We start from the raw sequence: 23,766 nt of genomic DNA on the forward strand, positions 1-23,766 counted from the left end.
CGATGACTGGCAGAATCTCCACGATGACTTCCTGATCTGTGGAGGGAGGATTGTTATGGTAGGCAGAGCCAAGTGGAAGCTCCTGGAATTTCCCTTCCTTACTAGGATACTCAACCAAAAATACCGCATCCCAGGGCAATTGCAGAGAATAATGCTATTAAAGACTTGAAATATACAGGGGTGGTGATTCCTATCTCATCCCCATTTCATTTACCCGTTTGGCCTTTGCAGAAGGCACAATCTTGGAGAATAGCTGTGGGTTAGATGTACTGTGGTCTATTTCTACTCACAGCACTTCTGACAGCAAATGCGTTGGGTTTTTTCCCCCCACACCAACAACCAGTTCTCTAACTCTCTGCACCAACTGGGCGTCCAATGATTTGATTCAATTCTGGCACTAACCACTTGGAGTTAGTACAGACCCCACAAGTTAAGGGCTCAGTCACACAAAACTGCCCCTACTGCAGATGCCTGTCACAAGTCTGGGCCTCTGAACCACCACCTAGCAATTGGGGATTCCCACAACCCCATTCTCATGTCTGATAATTTACTAGAATGGCTCACAGAACTCGGGAAGGCACTTTGCTAACGAATACTGGCTTATTGTAAAGGATTCAACTGAGGAGTAGCTAAATGGAAGGGATGCATAGGGCAAGGTATGTGGGAAGGAATAGAGTTTTCATGCTTTCTACAGATGTGCCACCCTCCCCAGCACTTTGAAGTCTTCATCCCAGAAGCTCTCAGAACCCCATAGTTTAGGGGATTCTATGGAGGTTTCGTTACATAGGCACAATTGATTAATTGGCTATTGGTGATTGAACTCAATCTCCAGCCATTCTCGCCTGTCTGGAGGTTTGGGGCTGAGTCTGAAAGTTCCAACCCTCTAATCACATGGCTGTTTCCTCTGGCAACCAGCCCTCACCCTGAAGCTGTCTAGGAGTGCACCAAAAGTCATCTCATTAGCATAAGCTCAAGTATGGTTTTGAAAGGAGCTTATTATGAATAATAAAATATGCTCCTCTCACCCCATCATTCAGGAAATTTCAAGGATTTTAGGCACTCTGTGCCAGAAACCAGGGATGAAGATGAAATATATATTTCTTATTATATCACAGTATCACAAGATGGTTCCTGCAATTGCAGCTACTATTCCAGATAGGGAATCTTTATTGGAGCAAATCAACACAGTCCCTAGCACCTGGTATGCAGATACGAGTTTGCAAAAAAATCATTTTTGTTTATACAAAACTGTAGGGACCACCAGAAGTAATTTGCTTTAACCTAAGATGGTCAACCATGTACACTTTTGGTCTTGCCCCAGGGCTTTCCCAACTCTTTTGCGCTCTTCCATTATTTGGGCCACAGAGTTCTCAATTGTCTTGATATCCCATAGAACGTCATACTGGTCTACCACGTTGACTAATGATGTTGAGCATTTTTTCATATACCTATTGGCCATTTGTATGTCTTCTTTTGAGAAATGTCTATTTAGATCCTTTGCCCATTTTTATTTGGATTATTTGATTTTTTTCCTATTGAGTTGCTGAAGCTCCTTGTATATTCTAGTTATTAATCCCTTCTCAGATGGGTAGTTTGCAAATATTTTCTACCATTCTGTGGGTTTTCTTTTCACTTTGTTGATTGTTTCCTTTGCTGTGCAGAAGCTTTTTAGCTTGATGTGATCCCATTTGTTCAATTTTGGTTTGGTTGCCTGTGCTTTGGGGGTATTACTCAAGAAGTCCTGCTGCAAGAACTCTTGAGGCCTGAGTCCAGAAGTCCCATAATGTTACCTTCACTGCATTCTACTTGTCAAGCAAGTCACAAAGCCAGCCCATATTCTAGGGGTGGAAAACAAACTCCATTTCTTGGTGGAAGGAGTGTCAGAGTCATATTGCAAAGGGTCATGCATACATAGGGATGGGAAGAATGATTGTAGGCATTTTGCAAATAATCTGCAATATTAATGTCCCATGTGAAGGTTCACCAAAGGACAAGATGACATATTTTGTTTAAGTCAATCAGTCTCTTTCTCCAACCATCCCAGTGCCTTCCAAATGGGCCTATACAAAAGTGGTCATGCTGACAAGAATGGAGGCTGTGCATGGGCTCAGCTATGTGAACTTACTTCACTAAAGCTGAGCTGGCTATAGCCACTACTGAGGGCTAACATGCCAGTCTGGCACCATTCCCCAGGGAGAACTTATTGCTACCTGATGTTACATTGATTACATTGGACTCTTTCCATCATAGCAAAAGCAATGGTTTGTCCTCACTAGCAAAGAGCATTCTAATAAATATAGTTTTGCCTTCCTTCCCTGCAATGCTTATGCTAGAACCACCATCCATGTACTTATAGAGTGCCTTAGTCAAAAGCATATTATTCTATACAATATTGCTTCTTCCCTGAAAACTAATTTTACAGCAATAAATAAGTAAATAAATAAATTGGGCAGTAGACCCATGCATAAGGAATTCAGTGGTCTTCTTATGTACCCCATTTCCAGATAGAATGGTGGAATAGTCAACTGAAGATTTGGTTATTTTTTAAAATCATAAGGATGTAATAATAAGGATTTATGTAGGTGGTTAACCTTACAATTAATTCTTTAGATTACAGAATATTCAGCTTGACTGCAACTGTATGAGAGGAGTGATCATTATTGCTCAAAAATATGTATTATGACGTTTTCTGAGAGACAGTGGCTACGACAGTTGGGATTTTTTTTTTTTTCTTTAGGAAAGAGGATGAAAGTGTCTTTGTTTCCATCAAAATAGTTGCGATTGTTAGGTGCAGACATCAAGTTCTTATGATATGGACGTTCAACTATGTGCAGAATGGTGGGGTGCTCTGTGTGTCAGTTGTTAAGCTATTGACTCTAAATCACAAAACCTGCTTTCTATGCCTGTTTTGTGATGCTGGGGGGACTCTGAAAACTGTATATCTCCTTTGCCAGAGGGCCTTTTGTTAGGATCTGCCAGTAGTGGGTACCAGAGGGAGAGTGGAAAGTCAGGAAGAGGGAACAAGGGACTTCTTCCCTCCTGTTTGCTTGTTATTTCTGCCAGCATCACCGGCAGATGGGCCTACACTCTGGTAGCAGTGGTTGTTTCCGGCTTTTCTTTTTGTACTCCCAGCCCCATACTCACCGTTTCCCCTCAGAAGTACCAGCACCAGCTGGCAGTGTCCCCTCCTCAGCTTCCATGGGCTTCTTTTTTGAATTTCTAGGTTCTGATAATCTACCCTTTTTCCTGTGTCCCCTCAGCCCCAGGGACAGGAGCTGCTTCCTTCAATTGTTATGTTTCCCCAGGATAATAAAGTCTTTATGCTACATTTGAAATAGCATAATATTATTTTGAGGTAGACGCTGATTAATTAAAGATGTATATTGTAAACCTCAGGAAAATCATTAACATTTTTTAAAAAGCATTAAATGTTTTCTCATACTGTACTGGATTATCTGTCACTACTTAGTGCCATTCCCACCTTTTGTGCTTTCCTATGCGTCACTGGATCTGGAAGCTTGGGAACTACATTTCCCAGCATTCCCTGCCAGAAGGCTTACTAGTTAGATTCTACCAATGAGAAGTATAGTTATTTCTCAGTATTTGCAGTGGTTCTGTCCTATAAAGTTGCTGTGAACAATAAATAAACAAATACTGAAACATTCCTCCTGAAAGAAATATGGGGTTAGGTTCCTGTGAGCCTCAGGTCACAACATTTTTGTCAACGAATCAATATATGATCTTATTTTATGTCTGTTTTTGTTTAGAGACACCTTATTTAATATGTATTGTTGATTTATTAACATTTAACTCATGACCAACAGCTCTATAACTCATACCTGAATGAAGCTCTATCTTATTTTCTCAGTAAGGTACAGCATAGCCTGCTCATGCTTAGCAATACTACACAGTACTTCTGCCTGGGGACCATTTTAACCAGTGCAATCACCAAAAAAATCACAAAAATAAGAAAAATATAGCACTAAATAGATTGAGAAAGGATATTTTTTTATAGTATGGGGGCTGAAACAAGAAGGCAGAGTGTCACCTTGTTTGACCTCAGCTGGGAACTTGTACCAGGACCAACTCAAATTTACTCCTGCTTTGTGCATGTCCACGCATGACCATGAAAGTGCTGTGAGTATTCATTTTGAGATACAAATAAATTTTAGTGGGTAGGCTACTTCACAAATATGGATTCAGAATCCGTGAACAATGAGGAGCGACTCGACTGCATGTCTGTTTCATCATGCCCATTTCTTCTACTATCTGCCAGGGTAGAGGAAGATGGTAGAGAATTTCCACTTCACTGAGAATTGGCCATTGTTTTTGCCATGCTTCTAAGTGCCATTCCAGTCACGGGGTGCTTATTGGGTTGTTAAATCCCATGTCCTGAGAATGTGTCCCCAAGTCAATGATTGCTTTCTTATCCAATCTTACATTCCAGGTTACCCAATCAAGCACCCTCAAAATCCAATCCTATGGGTACTCCCCTGGCTTCTGCCAGTACAGACTGGTTAATTCTTGAAATTTAAGGGTATAGTCTATGTTTTCCCTTGTTTGGCTCAGTGCATTCCCAGCCAGGTTACCATGGGACTTAACCCTAGTTACCAGCCTGACAGCTAGGAGGAGAGGTTGGGCAGCGCGGAAGGGGGGCATCTGTTGCCTGTGGGGGAGGGTTTCTGTAGCATCTTTCAGCACAGTAATAGCTCAGTTCTTAGGAAGGGTGGGCCAGCTTGGCAATGGCCCAGAGCTTGTGTCCCAGAGTCAACATCCTCAGGAGCATCCACCCAGATGTCCCCACCCCATGTTTTAGATCCCCGGTTCACCCCACCAGGGTCCTGCCCTTCACACAACAGACTTTCTTTGCCTGAGCATTCAGACATCTCTGGAGCTCTAGACTCAAACTTATCTCTTCATCCTGTTGCTCAATTGTGTCTGTCTTTCCACTACCACGGGGGATGAGAGCCTCGTTGTAAGTGACCACTGGAGCTCTCTGCCTCTTAAATCTAGCCATTAACTGCTGCTTAACAGCACGCAGTCTCTCATTATTCTTTTGCAATACAGCCAGCCAACCACCTTCCTCTGTGTTTGTGCACAGTGTTCTCCCCACATTTTTCAGGTGCTGGCATCACAGCACCTACCACCGCATTCTCCTCCATGCAGATATTTTCCCGGGTCACTGTCAGTGAAATCTTTAGCATTTGAACCACCACCTTGTTTCAGAGACTATCTATGCTCCACGAGGAGGGCATCCTCTTTGCCTGCCGAGCAGGGGATGAGCCAGTCCAAAATCCGTATCTTACCACTTGTTTTCCCTGACTATTCCTGGTACTTCTTGTGTCCATCCACGTTCCTGGAGAAACAGATGCCAACACAGGATTAAACATGTAAGAATTTTATTAGGAGACATGGGCAAGGAGCCATTTCCAGGCTGAGAGAGCCATCAGACTATAAATCAAGTCTGACATCAAGTGAAGGAGAGAGGGAAGGAAATGGTGGAAGCACCTATGCTACCATGCAGTCCAAGGAATGTTCAGCAAGGTTGTCGGGCTGTCCCTGAGTCAGAGATGATCATCAGAGGAGTGCCATTGTCACCCAGAGACAGGCCTGCCTTAGTATTCCTGCCATGGTCAGTTGCTGGGTGTAGCCCATGAGTAGCGTGGCCTCAGTGCAAATGCTTTGATGGATTTCAGAGTGCAGCAGCTGGGCCCTTGGTCAAATAACTTCCCTATAGTTGGAGGTCTGCAAGGTGCATTTTCTTGGTCACTATAGGATTAACTCACTTTTCCTCAGGAAAGTCCCCAAGGTAGGTGCTCTGAATATTATCTTTTCATAAATGAGAAGATTGAGGGATGGAGAGGTTTGGACACTTGTCCAAGGCCAGGTAGCTGGGAAGTGGCAAAGCCAGGATTGTTTCCTAGAATTGACCAAATCCAAAAATTCACTCTCAATCCCTGTTCTTCCAGTCTCTCCTGCACTTGTTCAGGGCTGCTCCCCCTGAAGCCCACTGGGGATACCTCACCATTGCCACTGCTACCTGTGTCCTTAATGAAGGTGCTCTTTCCTGTACCATAGACTCTGTCTCCTGACGCCCTCCAGAGATACAAGCCCCTGGGATCTGGAGGAGTTCCTCATTCCAGAATCCTCATAACATCAGGGTGCTGATGGCTTCTGCACACAAGCTACCTCTTGGGCAAAAGGGAAGGGTAGGTTATACCTCTGTATTAGTTATCTTTTGCTGTGTAACAATTTAATCACAAATTTAGTAGCTTAAAGGAACATACATTGATTATCTCAATGTTTATTTAGGTCAGGAGTCCAGCACAGCTTAGCTCGGCCCTCTGATTCAGGGTCTCACAAGGCTGTCATCAAAGTGTTGGCCAGGGCTGCAGTCTCATCTGAAGCTTGAAAGGGGAAGAATCTGCTCTGAGCTCCTGTGATTGTTGGTGGCATTCTATTCCTTGCAGGCTGCTGGATTGAGGGCCACCCCCCCCTTTTTTTTTTTCTGACTGTTGGCTGGCTGCTCTCAGTTCTGTGCTGTGTGGTCTTCTATAGGGCAGGTCCCAACACGGCAGCTTACATCTTCAAGGCCAGCAAGAGAGTGTCTCCTAACAAGATGGGCTACAATCTTATGTAACATAGCCACGTACAAACCCTTTACCTCATTCTATTGGTTAGGAGCAAGTCAGGTCCTACCCACACAAACGCATGGACATAAGGAAGTGAGGAGTATGGGGGCCACCCAAGAGTCTATCTACCACACCTTCCTTTTTGATCAGCATCTCTAATGAAAGCTACTCCTTGAACTGTCCCAAAGTTTGGCTTTCCATGAAGTATAAGTCTATGTGAAGGCAGTTGGGTAGGGGATTGCCCCTTGGTGATTTCTTGAACCCTCTTTCCCTCATTAAGAGTGACTCAAACACATTAGATACCGAGAGCTGGCCCACTTCATCAGCATGTCATATTTTGGGCCCAGCACGCTTCTGCTGCGCCACTCTGCTTTCCTGTGTGTCATATTTTGACACATCCTGTAACACATGTTTAAGCATGGGAGTGACACGATTGATCAGACTTTACAATAATTTTTAAAAAAACAACTTTATTCATGTGTTATATAATTTACCCACTTAGAGCATATAATTCAATGGCTTTTAGTATATTTACAGAGTTGTGCAACCATCACCACAATCAATTTTAGAACATTTTTATCATCCCCAAAAGAAACTCCTAAGCTATCACCGCTAATTCCCTGACCCCCACCCCTAGCCCTAGTCAACCACTAATCTATTCTTTATCTCTATAGATTTGCTTTTTCTGGACATTTCGTATAAATGAGATAATATAATATGTGGTCTAGCTTCTTTTACTTAGTGTGCTTTTAGGGTTCATCCATGTTGTAGCATGTATTAGTAGTTCATTTCTTTTTATATTCCATTGTATGGACAAACCACACTTTATTTATCTGTTCATTGGTTGATGGACATTTGGGTTATTTCCATTTTTGGATATTGTGAATAATGCTGCTATGAACATTTGTGTACAAGTTTTTGCGTGGACATGTTGTTTTCATTGTTCTTGGGTATATATCTAGGGAATTGTTGAGTCATATGTTAACTCTATGTTTAACCTTTTAGGAACTGCCAGACTGTTTTCCAAAGTGGCTGCACTATTTTATATTCCCATCGGCAGTGTATAAGAGTTCCATTCTCTCCACCTCCTCACCAACATTTGTTATTGTCTATCTTATTTGTTATAGTAATCCTAATGGATGTGAATTTGTGGATTTGATTTGCATTTTCCTAATGGCTAATGATATTGAACACTTTTTCATGTGCTTACTGACCATTTGTATATCTTCTTTGGCGAAATGTCTATTCAGATCCTTTGCTCATTTTTAAATTGGGTTTACAATAACTTTTGATATATCACTAAAGAATCTGTGTTCATTGAAGAAAACTTAGAAACAACGCATAAGCATAATAAAATAATAAATGTCATTTAGCAAACATTTGTTGCAAACATTGTGCTAAACTCCTTCTGTGCTTGCAGGAAGTCACACAGGTAAATATACTAGTAGTTAATGTTTATTGAGCTCCTGTTAGGTGCCAGGACCACTCCCATGTATCATTTCATTTAATCCTTCCAACAGCCTGTCTGAGGAGGGTGCTGCTCTCATTATACTCATTTTTCAATAAAGAAACTGAGGCACAGAGTTGTTGAGTAACTTCTGTGCACACAGTTTGCCGGTAGGACTTGGACTCCTGCAGTCTGTCTCTCCAGCTCTTGCACTCAACTTTCACCTTGTGCATTTCTGAATCCAGAGGCTCTGAGCAGAACCATGCACTACACAGTCTCTTGTTCTCTTTAAGTAAAATAATTATCTTCTTTGATGATTACTATTTTCTTAATACAAAATAGCAGAAGTTTCCCTCAGAGATCCCGTAAGACTTGGAAATGGTTTAATTTCTACTGACTCTATTTCTTTTTGTTTGTTTGTTTCTTTGTTTCCTTTTTCCTTCCATAGGCTTTGGGAAGCACAGTAACCAATCTTTCCATACTCATTCACGTTACTGCAAAATGAACTTGAAAATTGTCAAAATGATGTTCTACTTGTCTACATGCTCAAGAATCATTCGGAGTAGGGCAAGGCATCGTACCCTCCTTCTGTGGGAGGCAGAACAGAGTTTTACTGAGTGCCCAGACTTCCAGGGCTTCAGGGACCTGGCTTCAGCTGTCTTTGCAACTTATTTCTGCGACTTTAAACAAATGACTGAACCTCTGTGCTCACCTCATCGTGCCTGGCACAGAGGAAAGGACCCGGGAGCAGGGAGACAGGATCTAGGCTCACTTCCCAGCTTTGCACTTGTGTGGTCTCAGGCAACTCCCTTCACCTCGTTGGGCCTAACTTTGCCCAGCTGTAAAATAAATGAATTGGACCTGAGGAAATATAAATGGATTGGACCCGAAAATCTCTGAGGTTTCTTCCAGCTTTGACGTTCCGTGCTCTATGCCTACCTCCGAGTTGTAAAGAATGGGCACTGAGGTGATGTCTCCTTCCCAAAACCATTTTTTGTTGAAAATCATAAATCCTAGGTAGAGACTTAGGGGGAAATTGGGTGAGGCCTTTAAGGCTGTGTGGGGATACACGGCTTTTTCTAGGCAGGGGATGGGCGTGGCGGGGCGCCGGGCCGGGTGTGCGGGCACGGGAGCATCCCTGCAGGTTGGGAGGGCTTCTGTGGACGCTCGCGGAGGCCGACGCCAGCTAGGACCGCGGGTGCAGCGGCTGCGCACTGGCACTACCAGCCGGGCCGATTTGCGTGTCTCCGCCCCCGCGACGAGCTGGTTGGGGGACTGGTCTGGTACGGCGCACCGATTGGCTGCGCGACCCGCCGCTCAGGCCCAGGAGCGGACGGTTCCTACTGCGGCTGGGCACCGGCTGGGCTCCCGCGTCGGCCCGCGCTCCAGCTGCGCCCGGCCCGGCCCCGGCCCGGCTCGGCCCGGCCCCGGCCTCCGAGCGAAGGCGCCGCTGCTGCTGGGCCCCTCCCAAGGCCATGAGGAGGCGGCGGCATCCACTGCGGCCCGCGTCAAGGTGACCGGCCGGGACTGCGGCGGCGGCGGCGAGAGCGGCGGTGAGAAGAGCGGCCGGCGGGGCGGGGCCCTGAGGGCCGGGCCGGAGGGAGCTGCAGGTGCGGGAGGCGGGGCCCGGAGGGGCCGCTGGGGCCGGGGAGGGGCCTCGGTGCGGGAGGCGGGGCTGGGGGTCGGGGTGGGTGGGCGTGTTATGGGCGCAGGGCCCGGTCCGGGGGCCTTAGGTGTGCTGGTCCCGGGGGGCATGAAGGACAGCGGGTGTTGGGGTGGTGGCGGGGAAAGGGCGCAGGTGCAGGGGGCGGGGCTGGAGGAGGCAGTTGGGCGGGGCCGAGGGGAGCTGCAGGTGCGGGGGGCTGGGCCAGGAGGGACAGCAGGTTTGCCAGTGGGAGGGGGCTGCGAGGTGAGGCCAATGCTGCGAGCGAGCTCGGGTGAGGAAACCACAGGTGCAAGGGGCGGGGCTCGGGAGACCTGCAGGGGCGGGGCCCCGAGTGGTTGCTGGTCCGGAAGCGGGGCCACAGGTGAGGAGCGGGGCGGACGGTGAGTGGTCGCGGGAGGGGGAGAGCCGCTTTCTCCGCGGTGCAGGGAGGCCTGGGTGGGAGCAGGAGCTCTGTGCTCTCTGCGGATTCTGGAGGCATCCTGCCTGTGTCTTTGCTGAGTTCGACTTGGAGCTCAGCTGCCCTGTTTACTAGGCCGGCTGCTTCCCCTGTACCAAGCGTACCCTAAGTGGGGCGCGCTGTTTTTCACACCTCAGGGACTTTCCTGTTGCTGTTGAAGGGGCATGCCTAGATTGGGGGGTGGTTGGCTTTCACTGAATGGTCAGCTGTTGAAAAATGTGTGTGCTTGAAGAGTAGTTAGTGTGAAGCTTGGAGGGGTCCTAGCTTGTTGGTCCCCCGGTACCAGATGCTGCTGCAAATCTTAACAGTGCTAGTCTCAAAAAGATTGAAATGGCAGCCTGGTGAGGGGAAGAGCAGGAATGAGAATTTGGAAGCTTTGACTCTGTGTTACCTGAGAGAGTCAGTCACCTCTCTGAGCTTTGTTTCCCCCTTTGCAAAATGAGCATGAGGGTACCTGCCTTGTGTGCCTCCTAGGGGGCCTTGTGAGATAGCGTGAAGCAGTACTTACTGAGCAAATCGTTGGAGAAAGTTAGAGCCTCCTTCTTGTGCTGAAGGGCAGGTTGGAGTCCAGGATTGGGGAGTCTAAAGACGAGAGGGTTACTAGTGAAGAGGTGACGATAGACCACTTTCTTGTTGGAGTTTGGGATGAAGTTTGTGCTGGGGCGTCTCCAAAAGACTCAGTTGTATCTTGGATCAGGACTGCTTCTCCCTGTGAGGCCTCTGAGGGAGCTGTTGCAACCCAGGGAGTAATGGCAAATGGAGAGCGGAGGAACATTTAATTGTTTGCTGACCTTTAGCCCCCAACTCCAGTGAGGACTCTGAGCTGGAGCATGTGGTTTAGGCTTGAGCCTTGTGGGATTCCCCTTCCCCCACCCAAGTACAGACTCTGATTTTACCACATTCCAAAAGGAAGACACCAAAAAGAAGGGAATGCCAGAAATTTGTTTCTACAGGAGCAGAGAAAAGGAAGTGAGATGATGGGGCTCCTTCTGAATTTCAGAAGAGTGTCCCATACACATTTGTGTGAGCTTTCAGTGCCCAGTGCCTCTGCTCACTGGCAGCTGACCGGTCTGCAGTGTAATGCCTCCTACCTGCATTGCATGGGCAGAGGAGCAGGCAGGTGGAGGCTCTTCTACTGGCTGGTGTTTTTCTTCACTGCAGAAGCTATTGGCCTTTTAGAGACCAAACACCATGGTGCTGGCCTCCCTCACTACCACTGGTTGGTGCGGTGGTAGCTCAGTGACATCGTGGGCACGGCGTCTCTTATTGGGGCCTGTGCTTGTGTGGCAGGTACCAGAGGGTCTAGAAGCAGCACATATGAGTTGTCCCACTCTGTCCTGCAGAAACTATGAAAATGGAAAATGGAGAGCACTCAGAGACTGCTGCCCTCTGGGTGACCATGATGCTCTGTGGGTTAAAAGGAAAGCCCAAACTTGGTGGCAAACAAGAGCTAGACCATGTGTTGGATAATAAAGGGGTTGGCCTCTTGATTTGTTTTTATTGGAGTGACAACATTCAGAGTTGAGAGAAAAGCTTCATTAATGGGAAAGTATTGCATCCCAGGCTCTCTGTGATATGGCCCCAGTCTACCTATTTTTATTACAATAGATTTTCCTTTTCAGCATGGAGAGTAAGAGCTCTACTTGGAAGGCAGTCAGTTCTGTGCTTGAAGCCTCAGGCCACCACCTCCTGCTCTGTGAATCAATACCACTTTCTCAGCTTCTAAGAGCTTTCGTTTCCTTATTTGTATTAGGTCATTAAATATGAAATGTCCAATTTCAGATAAAAAGTTTAGTTTACTATATCTCAAACAAGAAACAGTATAATTAATCAAAGTGTGTACCTAAACTATCGACACAGTTTTGCCATCTTAACCGTAGCTTGCTTATGCCAACAATGAGGAAGCCTGGAGAGCGAGTAGTGATGAAATCATGAAAGGCGTTTTCCACAGCTTGTTGAGAATTGAATATTTTTCCTTGCAAGAAGTGGTCCAAAGCCTGGAAGAAGTGCTAGTCAGTTGGTGCAAGGTCTGGTGAATACGGGGGATGACAGAGTGTTTCCAAGCCTAGCTTCTGTAGTTTGAGCAGTGTTTTTTTTTTGCGACATGTGGTCTTGCAAGAGGTTTAGCCTGTTTCTATGGGCCAATCTCAGCTGCTTACTCACAGGCATCCTCATCATTTCATCCAATTGGTTGCAGTAGACATCTGCTGTAATCGATTGACCAGGTTTTAAGAAGCCGTAGTGGATAATACCAGTGCTGGACCACCAAACAGACACCATTAGCTTTTTTGATGAATATTCAGTTTTGGACTGTGTTTTGGCACTTTCTCCAACCATTATGCTGAACACTTGTGATTGTCAAAAAGAATCCAGTTTTCATCACATGTCACAATACTGTATAGAAATGGTTCACCTTTATGTCATGACAGCAAAGAAAGGCAAGCTTCAAGACAATTTCTCTTTTGATGCTCATTTAATTCATGCAGTATCCATCTATCCAGCTTCTTTACCTTACCCATTTGTTTCAAATGGTCCAATATTGTTGGAATAATAATGTCAAACCTTGCTGCTAATTCACGAGTAGGTTGAGATTGATTCGCTTCCACTACAGCTTTCAGCTCATCATTATCCACCTTGATCTCAGGTCACCCACATGGCTCATTTTCAAGATTAAAATCACCAGAACAGAACTTCTCAAACCATTGATTTACTGTGCATTCATTAGCCATATCCTTCCCAAACACTTTGTTGATATTTCGAGCTGTCTGTGCTGTGTTGGTTCCATGATGGAACTCATATAAAAAAATAACATGAATTTTTGAGTTATCCATGGTTTCCCAAAAAGTGCTGTAAAATTTTTTTTTGAAAGATAATCACAAGCCAAAATATACATTTGAAAGAATGAGGATGTACCTTGACACATACAAAAAAAAAAAAATAAACAAGAAGAGTCAAAGTGCACCTTGTGAGGTGGTTATGCAAAATAAATGAGACAAGATGTCTGCAAGCCTCTGGTCCATTTGGCACTCAGGGTCCTTTTCTGCCCCTCCCTTCCTGCCCATCTTTCAACACAAGCTATTCAGAACGGCATGTAGCACGTAAGGAGAGCAGGATGGGGAATTCTGAGGCCTTCACTTCCTATGTAGCCTTGAACAAATCCTTTCCCCTCTGCAGACCATATTTTTCTTAGCTGAGTAAGGAAGGTGTTGGACTATGTGATCAATAAGAGTGCTTCTAGCTCTGGCATTTGGATTAGCACACCATCATATTTTCTTGAAAGACAAGAGGAAGGAAACTAATTATCTGTTGCTTAGTTCTTCTTTTAAAAATATCTGTGTAGCACCTCATCTGGCACATAGTAGGTGCTTATTAAATGCTTGTTGCAAGAACAGATGAAGGTCTTTAGGAAGAAGGCATGGCAAATTGTCACTGCTGATATCTGTGCCTTCAACATGCATTTTATTTATTGCACAAAAAATATTGTAACATTAGTAACATTAGTGAACTTTAATATAAAAGACAAAAATTGTTTCACAATTCTATTTGATTGCAAATTAAGTTCATCCAGGTTTTGTTCATAAACATTCATGATTTTTCATGGTTGCAATCCATGTATGTGATATATGTGAGCATTTGGGAAAGGCCCAGCAATAAATGGTTTCTTTAAGTATATATTTTTTAAGAAGTAGAAAAATCACACATGGATTTTTTTAAGGCAAGTAGGGGAATAAATTTTAAAGTGTCTTTCTTGCCTTAAGCTGTTGGTTCCCAGTCCTTGTCCCTAGGGGCAACCACTATTACCAGTTTCTTGTTTGTTATATATTCTTTTTCTTACACAAAGAATAGTATTCTCTACATATTCTTTGCTTCTTCATTTATTCACTTCATCTATTTTGGAAATTGTTCCAACGTTGGAAAATGTTCCAATTGGTACATGCAGTTCTCCTTAATGATTTTGACTGATTTTATAAGCACAATTTTGTATCTTCATCCCCTTCCCCCAATGATGTTTACTCAGTGATGGTTAGAGGTCATTGTTTAGAATATGAACAAGAGACATCCCTTGTCCTCCTCTAGGAGAATAATGGCTTTGGTCCCAGTGAACAGTAGTTTAAAGGGCAGTCCATGTGTCTGGATGCAGGGCAGAGAACTAAAAGAGAAAGGAAAAAGGGTTTGTTCACTGGTAATTGAGAACTAGTTTTCCATTCCGGCCATGATTCAAAGTCCAGCACTGTCACATAGTAGCTGTATGACTTGGGACAACTTACCTAATCTCTCTGCATCTCAGTTTCCCTATCTGTAAAATTAGTAATGATAATAGGATTGGTCTTTGGGGCCGTTTGTGCGGAGGAAATGAGATCATTTACACAGAGTACATGCAGCAACAGCACGTCATGGTAGATGCTCAGGAAGTGTGAGCTGCTATGTTAATAATTGAAAATAGACTCTTATTCTTTGTCAGCAGATATTTACAGAGCACTTAACAGTGAGCCATGGAGAATGCCTAAAGTCCCTGCCTTTGAGCTGCTCACATACTGTATGGGGAGACCAACACACAAGGCACTGGTTACAGAACAGTATGGTGGGTTTGATGGTGGAGAGGTGGGCACTGTGTGGGATCAGAGGGAGGGAGCAGTTGCTTCTCCCTGGGTGATTTGGGAATGGCTCTTTAGCTCAAATTTCCCCTCCTTTGTGAAACCTACTCAGTTCTTCCACACATGAGTGATCCTGCTCCCATCTGTGCTCCCTGACTTTTGGTGTGTGCACATCTTGATCAGAGCACATGTCACGTTATTGCATACATGACTTTGTGCCTGTGTCTTCTCCCCGCACAAGGAAAGTCTCCTACTTCCTTTGCTGCAGGCTCTTGATGAACAGTGTGATAGACCTCTGCTCAGACAAGTCATGCTACCAAATGGTGGCAAACTCTAATTTATAAGTTACCAGGTCTCTGGTGAAACTCAGTCTCTGGACTCTATTTCTTCACTCCTCAAATATTTGAGTGCTGACCCTGAGACAGGCATGTGCTGTTCTGTACACTAGCTGTAGGCTCTGGGTATGGCTGGTGATACTTGTCCTACAAAGTCTTAGGGATGGGAGAGAAAGACATATTTGTTCCAGGTCAAGATAGGGAAGCAGTAAAAAGGACAAGCCCCAAAATGAGCCACTCATACTTGCTGAAGCTCACCTTTCCTTTCCTCCGAAGTGCAGCTGCTCACCCTTCGCTTGGACTGGGGTTGTGGAGCGGCAGGCCAAGGGATCTGAGTAGGAGGTCTGTGGATTTTCAACCCAGGGCGGGGGAGAGTTGGTTGGATTGGTGTCTGTGAGAAGCGTTTCTTGGCCTACTTTCTTAGAAGAGAGAACACTTCACTTTCTTCAGGTGGGCATTCATTTACCAGCCTTGCTGGGCTCCTGCTTTGGGCTAAGCCTTGTGTTGGATGCTAGGCATGTGGGGATGAAGGAGCTCCATGCTGCCCTTTGGGAGCTCACAGTCGGTGGAAGAGTTACATGCAAACAGAAGGTGACAGAAGGGGACCGAAGGTGAGCCATAACAGAGAACCTGTAGTGAAGTGGTCAAGCAGATTCAGGCTCTGAAGATAGGCAGACCTAGGTTTAAATCCTAGCTCTGCCACATACAACCTGTGTGACCTTGGGCAAGTGTCTTCCCTGCTCTGAGTCTCGGTTTACTGATTTGTAAAATGGATGGCAGTGTTACCTGACTTAGGGCTGTCGAAGACGTCAGTGAAATAATGCAGTGGGATATTTGGCACAGTGCCTGACAGGAAGCTGATTGCACACTGCTATACTTGTACATGGTGCTGTGGGAGCACCAAGAATCACCTTTTTGGCTATTTTCTCTGGGTCCTAGTGGTAGTGTAATGGTAATGATGTAAGTTGAGAGGTGAAGGTGATGGTCAAGGTGTCTGAGCAACCAGCTCTGAAGTCGCTCAAGGAGTCCTCAGGACCTTCCTCATCAGCCCTGTTGGCCCTCGGGCTGTGGGTTTGTTTACCAGTGTTTCCTCCCCCTTTCTGCATGAGCTCCCCTCAAGGGTGGGTTTCAGCCCCACATCATTGTGAGTGCCTTCTCTTTGTCTGAGCACCTGCACCAATTCCACGACTTTTCCCCAAGGGGAGGCATGAGTCGAGCTTGTCTCATCTGCACTTGCTGAAGAGAGCAGAGACCAGGAAGACCCAGAGCAGCAAATCGTTCCTGGTTTCTCTGCAGAGCTTGCAAATCCATCGTGTTGTTCTTTGCGGGAGATTTATCTCCTGAGCATCAGAGAGGCAGACAGGGCATTGCTTAAAGTACAGACTCTGGAGCACAGACAGATGTGGGTTTGTGTCCTGACTCCACTGCTCACAAGCCATGTGGCTTTGAGCAAGTTACCACACCTCTGTTTCCTCATCAATACCAGAGGTGTGATACAGTATTACTTACCATCTTATACTTACCTCCATGTGGTTCCTACAGAGTTTCAGGGAGGTGATAAGGAACAGGGCTTAGCAGAGGGCTTGCACATGATGAGCACTCAGTAAATGTGAGCTAGAATATGTCCTCTTTTCACCCAGGGTTATAGGGCTTTTTAGGATGCTTTTTTAGGGGAGGTATTAATTTATTGCTCATGGAAGTTATGTGAGTTATTGCACAAGGAATGTGTTAAAACTCAGATGTATTTGGTGATGGGGGCTGGTGAGAGCACCCAGGGTGGCCAGCAGAGCTCATCCTGTGTTGGGACTGCAGGTGTGGCTACGATTCCCACAAAGATGAGGGAGAACATGGAGCCACCCTGGGAGTAGGGCCTCTGTCTCAGGCCCGAGCAGGAACTGGGGGCTGGCTTCCCAAGTCCTTTCTCTTTCATCATTCTTTGATTCCTTGTAAATAATGGGTCTTTAATATGAACCAAGGCAACATGATACTTTCCCTTTTTAAGATTTAAATATTTTTATTATTAATATCAGGTTTTATTTTAAGACTAAGTCAATTACTTGAGTAATCAGAAGAAAATTTAAACATTTGGCCTTGACATTCATAGGTTTCTTTGAAAATCATCTTACTTGAGAGGAAAGGAAGAGTAATGTATTTAAGTCTGTGTTTATTGGATATAGCAATTCTCACTCTTGTATAAGAGTGAGATAAGCCTGATAACTAGGGCAAGGGAAATCTGTGCCTTTGGTACATTTCTGAATAATTAAATATTTATGGAAAGCAAGTTACTAAATTAAGGAGAATTTGCTGTGTCTCTTTTTGTGGCAGTAGAGTTTGTTATATGGAATTGGTTACTTTCACTATTTTCAGATATTTCTTATTTTGTGTCTTCTGTGTAACTGTTTTTCCCTGCCTCCCCCTAATTAGGCATCATTTCTCAACACTTTCAGTCCACTAGCATTTATCAATTGTTCTCCCATTGGGTTCCCACAGCACTTTCTGCCCTGCCGTAGCACGTGGTAGCATATGTGACCACCGGTGGCTTCCTTGTGACTCCCTCTTTGGACTCTGCAGAGAGTCTGCATTTGTTCTTGCCATACTCAGGGCCCAGCCTTAGGGATAGTACAAGGCAGCCAGAATGATCTGAGTATGTCATTCCCTTTGTTTAAAACCTTTCAGTGGCTCCTAATTTTTGTTAGAAAAAAAGACCAGATCATTAGCATGACCTGCGAAGTGTGACAGTATGGTTTTTTAGTGTATTTGTTGGATATGTCTGTCTCCCCTGGTGCAATGTAATGCAGTCCCGTCAGATCATGGACTTGGCTGTTTTGCTCACCAACAGGTCCTCAGTGCCTAGCGTAGCATCTGGCAGGTAGTGGATGTTCCATAAATGTTTATTGGATGAATAAATGGAGTAAATAGCAGGTGCCCAGTGACTGACTTGAACATATAAAAGGAGAAGATTGTTGGATCTGAGGTTCCTTCCATTATACAATATCTCAACACTTTACAACATTTAAAAAGTCTCTTGATATCTGTTATTTCAGCCTCATATTGATTCTGTGGGGTAGGGGGGCAGGTTTTGATGTGCGTAGGAGAAAATGGAAGCTCAGAGAGGTTAAACAAATTGCCCAAGATGTACCTGTGAGAGAAGCTGGGAGTTCTAACACCCCCTCAAGTGCCTCTTCTTGCACCCCAGGCTGCCTCAAGGTGTGGTTTCTGACACACACATTGTAGGAGTCACAGGTAGATATGACAACAGGGCTTCATTTGAAAAAGGTACTTGTAGTAGTTTCTCTTGGTTTTAGATATTTTAATTTCCTGTTAACTGAATTGAGGAGTTGAGTTCAATTTGGAATAATGGGTTTAAGGTCCTGTTTCATTCTAGGGACCAGGAAATCCTGATCTTTCCTGTAAATGGCTAAAGTATAATATTATTGATGCATGTATTGATTAGCTGATAACTAGGGTTAGAATTTGTGTTCTTGTTGAGAACCTTTTTGATCAGATTAGAAGTTACTTATTGATTGATATGTAGCATTCTAGTGATGTTTTCGAAATATGCTGGTTGGTTCAGTTAGTCTCTTTCTTTTTTCTTTTCTTTTCTTTTTTTTTTTTTTTTCAGAGATTGGAGTCTCACTATGTTGCCCAGGCCAGACTCAAATTCCTGGGTGAATAGCTGGGGCTATAGGTGTGTGCCACCATGCCCAGCTGGTCAGTTAGTTTATTTCTGTAATTTATCTCTGGGTGTACCTGCTATGGGGCACCTATGCAACAAGCACCATTGTGGCCTTTGTGCTCATCAGATAGAGCGTCAGTCTGTTCTAAAGATTAGAGGTCATTGAGTCCACTTTTCCCACTTTACAGATGAGAGTGAAGACTTTGCCAGATTTTCATACTCAAGTTCATGGACTTGAGCATGTCCATTTGCATATAGCAATTTCTCAACAGCTGCCTGCAGTTTATGTACCATTGCTATTGAACCATGTCTATGATGAAGCATTTATCTCCGATGAAAACCTCTGCTTCAGGGTCCTTTGTTGAATCTACTGTGGACTGTATCAGAACAGGGACTAAGACCTAACTTAGCACACAGCCCCAGGATTCGTCCAGCGATGATGACTAGCTAAGAAAAGACAATGCCTATTGTGGTCTTTTAGCACCATCTTGATCTTAGGGGGCTTCTTAAGCGCCGAGAGATTCTTGGAACCAAGTGTTATTAATATGGCCAGTAGTACTTATGGAACAGAGAGGAGCAGCCTGGTATCACAGAAAGATCAATGGATATGAAGCCAGAATGCCAAGGGTGTCAATTTGCTTTGAGATACCTGCTTTCCAAGTAAACAGGAATGTTCTTAGTATGTGTGCATCCTTTAGGAAAAATCCAGTTTTAAGATCTGAGATTGCATTGTGAGGGTTGAGTTAGAATAGAGAGCTGGATGATATTAAAGGATTGTACCGACAGCCAAAGGCAGCCTTATTCCTCATTCTTCCCTGCCCCGCCAGAACTGCTTTCCTGCCAGTCATCTTTCTGTCCATCCACCCATCTATTCGTGGATCCAGTTCTTGTCCAGGGCCTACTGAGTTCCAGCACTATGCTGAGTATGGGACCATAGCAGCAGAAAAAGACAAGTCTGATTGTACGCTTTTAGTCCTAGCTACTTGGGAGGCTGAGGCAGGAGGATTGCTTGAGCCCAGGACTTCAAGTCCAGCCTGGGCAACATAGCAAGACCCCATTTCAAAAAAATTAATTATAGCACTGATGATGGCTAAAAAAGAAGGTGCTAAAAGACCATAAGTTGAATGGTTTCTCCTACTTGGAGGGTCAGAAACAGCTTCCTAGAGGAAGGGGCCCTTAAGCTGACACCTAAAGGACGAGTTGGAGCTAGGCAGGTGGAGAGGTGGCAGCTGCATCTGCCATGTTCCCAGCTGGGGAAAGGGAATGGTGAATTCCAGAAGTACCAGAGAGCCAGCATGGCTGGAGCACCGAGAACAAGGGAGAGACTAGTGTTGGCACCCCGGTCACGGCGTTGTTTCCTTCCACTGTGCTAGAAATCCTGGATAAATTCACAGCAACCTCAGACTCCTCGGCTTAAGCGATCCTACTGCCTCAGCCTCCCGAGTAGCAGGGACTACAGGCATGCGCCACTATGCCCGGCTAATTTTTCTATATATATTTTTAGTTGTCCATATAATTAATTGCTTTCTATTTTTAGTAGAGACGGGGTCTCGCTCTTGCTCAGGCTGGTCTCGAACTCCTGACCTTGAGCGATCCACCCGCCTCGGCCTCCCAGAGTGCTAGGATTACAGGCGTGAGCCACCGCGCCCGGCCAAAACCATCTATTATTGAAACATTATCTGCTATGGTTTCTAAGATAGCAGTCAGTCTTGTTTTTATTGCTTTCTAGATTGGTTGCTTCCTTAGCTTCTTGAGGGTTTGGAAGAAAACCTTGATCTCATTAGTGGTTTTCAATCATTAAGTAAAAATGTACTAGGCTTGCAGCTGGGCTTGACACTGCAGTCCCTGCCCTCAGGAGCCCCACAGACCTGACAGATGGGGATAAATCAGTGATGATGATGCAGTGTCAGGTGAGGTATAGTGGTGGCAGTGGAAGCTCATGGGACCCAGTAAGACTCACAGGATCTTACAGACTTTCAGTTTTCCAGGTGAAGAGGGATACAGGCAGAGGAAACAGACTGTGCAAAGGTTCAGAAGCAAGCGAGAGTGGGCTGTGTTTCAGGAATGGTGCGCAGTGTGGTGTTGCTGGAGCATGACTTCTTGCTGGGGAAAGGGGGGAGGAGCTGGCAGGAGAGGAGGTTAGGAAGGTGCTTTGGGGTCAGTTCACAGAGGGACTTGCAGGTAGCGCTTAGGAATTTGGATGTTATCTTGTGGCCAGTGGAGAATTGTTCGAGTTATAAGAGAGAAGGACTGTCATTATGATCCTGGTGGCAGCATGCAGGGTGATGGTGTGAGAAGGACTAGAGATTGTGAGCTGAGTGAGGGGCTGTTATGGGAGCCAGGAGCGGGGTGACAGGGTCCTGGCTGTGGGGATCAGGAGGAGAAGACAGGTTTGAAGAACTGAGGTAGAGAAACTGAGTGGTAGATGGGAGGGAGGGTGATGTCAGGGTTCCTCCCTTGGGTGCCACAAGATGGTGGGACCAGTGACGGAGATATGGAACATGAAAAGAGTGCTGGGTTGGGAGGAGGAAGGTTGTGACTTTGGTTTTGGCCATTTTGAGCTTGGGGTGCCTGTGGGGCAGCTTGGTGGAACTGCCTCTTTGGCAACTGCTCTGCTGGTCTGGAGCTCAGAGAGGTCAGGGTGGTTCTCATGCTTTGGAGTGTCAGACTCTTCTGGTCTTTGGAGGAGGGAGGCTGGTCATCTGGGTTAAGAGCTTTCACAGGTAGTTCTGATTTCACCCTGGACTGGGAGAGAGACTTGGGCTCATCCTTGAGGAGATGGCCCCTGCAGTTGTATTGTAGGAGAGATGGGCTTACTCAAGCGTTGTGTGTTGTGAGTGGAGGATCCTACTGGATTGCTGGGGAGTGCCAGCATGGGAGCACGGGGAGTCAGGGAAGGACCTAGAGAAGGAGTGGTCAGCTAGGAAGAAAGCCCCAGTAAGACTGATGGTGTGAAAATTGGTGGTGGGGGGAGCATCAACCCTCACTTCCTACAGTGCCCCTGCCCTCTAAGCTGAACATTTGTGTCAGAGCTAGTCTCCTGTGAGAGGTTGTCATGCTGTAGTTACCTTTGCTGCCAGGCACAAAAGACTCTGAAGGAGGCTCTTTGCTGCAACTGTCTCTAAACTCTCAGCAATTCACTCAGGCCTTCTATTGCTGGTCCTTTGGACTGAAATCTCTGGTTCCTAAAACAGGAAAGTAGCTGCCACCCCGTCCAGTATTCTGGGGTTCAGGGTGGATCTGCAGCCTCAGAGGTATGTGTCTGGATCCTGGGAAAGGCAGCTGATTAGAACTGTTGGAGGAAATCCTAGGAAGGTGATTAAACCATTCAGATTAGACTAATGTGTATGAGGGTAGGGAGCCCTGAGACTTGGGGTGCATCTCTAGTCTACTTTATATCCTGTGCTTGGGTAGCAGGGAGAAGCCTATTGTAGAGTTTGTAGAACTTATGGATAGGCACCTACCCAGACTGCTGATAGGGGTGTGGAGGGAGGGTTTCCTAAATTGGCACAACTGGAAATCCATCCCCCTGCTTAACCTAAGTGCCTGACCGAGATCAGCTTAGAGAACCTGGTGAAGAGCCTTCAGTGTGATAGAGCCAGTGGAAACTGATCTGTGATCCAGCAGGTGTCTTGTGAGTATTACCCTAAACCCAAAGACCCTGGGGTGTGGGAGAGAGGAAAAGACCCAGTTGCCACTGACCCTGGTGCTGAAAGCCACAGCTGAGGAGTAGAGACTAGGGTCAGGGATAACTCGAGGGAAGTAGCTGTCCTTAATACCAGAGCCAAGCACCCTGGTATGAGCCTTTTGCCCCTCAGGAAATGAAAAAGGAAAGATTCATGTTGGTTGAGCTGAGAAACCCAAATGCTGGGCAAAGAGAAGGGAACAGAAGGATAGAAAGTGGAGGCAGGATGATAGGCGTATGTGCACCAGTACAGAACATAAAGTACTTCAGCTCTTGTGGGGTAGGACATAAAGATATTTTTCAGAATGGGGCAGACTGAGCCGGGTTCAAATCCTGCCTTTGCCCGGATCCTCACTACCAGTGAGGATACTCCTACTGGATATGGGTTCTTGTGTAAGTTAGCTAACCTTTCTGGGCCTCAGTTTTCTCATTTTAAATGGGCAACAGAGAATTACTATAAGGATTCAGTAATATATTTCTGTGGGTAAGGTGCTTAGCAAAGTATCTGTCACAGAGTAAATCGTTCAATAAATGGTGACAATAATAATGATGATGACACCATCACCTGAGTACCTCTGCAGATATCTGCACTGGACTAAATCCCACCAATATAACAATGTATGAAATGAAGAAGAACTTCAACAATAACAGGTTCAGTGATGAGAACATCAATATCTGGGAGGGAAAACCAGACCCACTGGTAAAAAGATTGACCACTGAGAGGATCAGCATAGCAGGGGAATCACAGAAAAACTCCAGGTCCAGGGACTGTGATCAAAGGAGTCTTAGGGGCTGTGAAGGAAAGAGGAGAGATTCTGAATCAACAGCTGGAGGCAATGAGGACCAAGCAGCATAGTAACTTTAGTCATTAGCAATGATAGAAATTTCCATTACCTCTTCTGCCTCCCGAGTATTTCAGTGGGGAGGCATGGGGGGTGGGGCGGGGGAAGTGGCATTAGGGATTTTTACCTAATGTTTTTGTTTTGAAATGTGTATGGAATGGGTAGGTAGAAATTAACCAATAATCAATCAGTTTCTGGCTCTTTCAAAAGAAGCTTAAATATAGTAATAGTAACAATATTATAATCTCAAAATGTTGGTAAACATTTAATGTAATTCCAATGAGGTATTTTATGTAACAAAATAGTGTGTTCATCTGGAAAAATACGTTGGTAAAAAAAATTAAGATTTTTTTTTTTTTTCTAAAGCGATGATATTGCCTCCATTCTTCCAGATTCCTATTCATTTCAACAAATGTTTGAGTTGCCTGCTT

The 23,766-nt window shown here is 45.2% G+C and overlaps 1 protein-coding gene across 8 annotated transcripts in view; it reads left to right on the plus strand.

Moving 5' to 3' along the window:
• The first annotated feature begins 9,398 nt into the window (after positions 1-9,398).
• The window catches only part of RALGPS1 (Ral GEF with PH domain and SH3 binding motif 1), a 263,112-nt gene continuing 248,744 nt past the window's right edge, over positions 9,399-23,766 (plus strand). For 4 of the 8 annotated variants that reach the window (XM_069476799.1, XM_069476800.1, XM_069476805.1 and 1 more), the window contains exon 1: positions 9,459-9,632. The gene's annotated coding sequence lies outside the window, so the exon portion shown is untranslated. Of the gene's footprint in view, positions 9,633-23,766 lie in introns of all 8 variants that reach the window. The other 4 variants (XM_069476798.1, XM_069476801.1, XM_069476804.1 and 1 more) reach the window with 2 other exon arrangements.

Source organism: Eulemur rufifrons, chromosome 7, assembly GCF_041146395.1.
Source record: "Eulemur rufifrons isolate Redbay chromosome 7, OSU_ERuf_1, whole genome shotgun sequence".
Classification (NCBI taxonomy): Eukaryota; Metazoa; Chordata; class Mammalia; order Primates; family Lemuridae; genus Eulemur; species Eulemur rufifrons.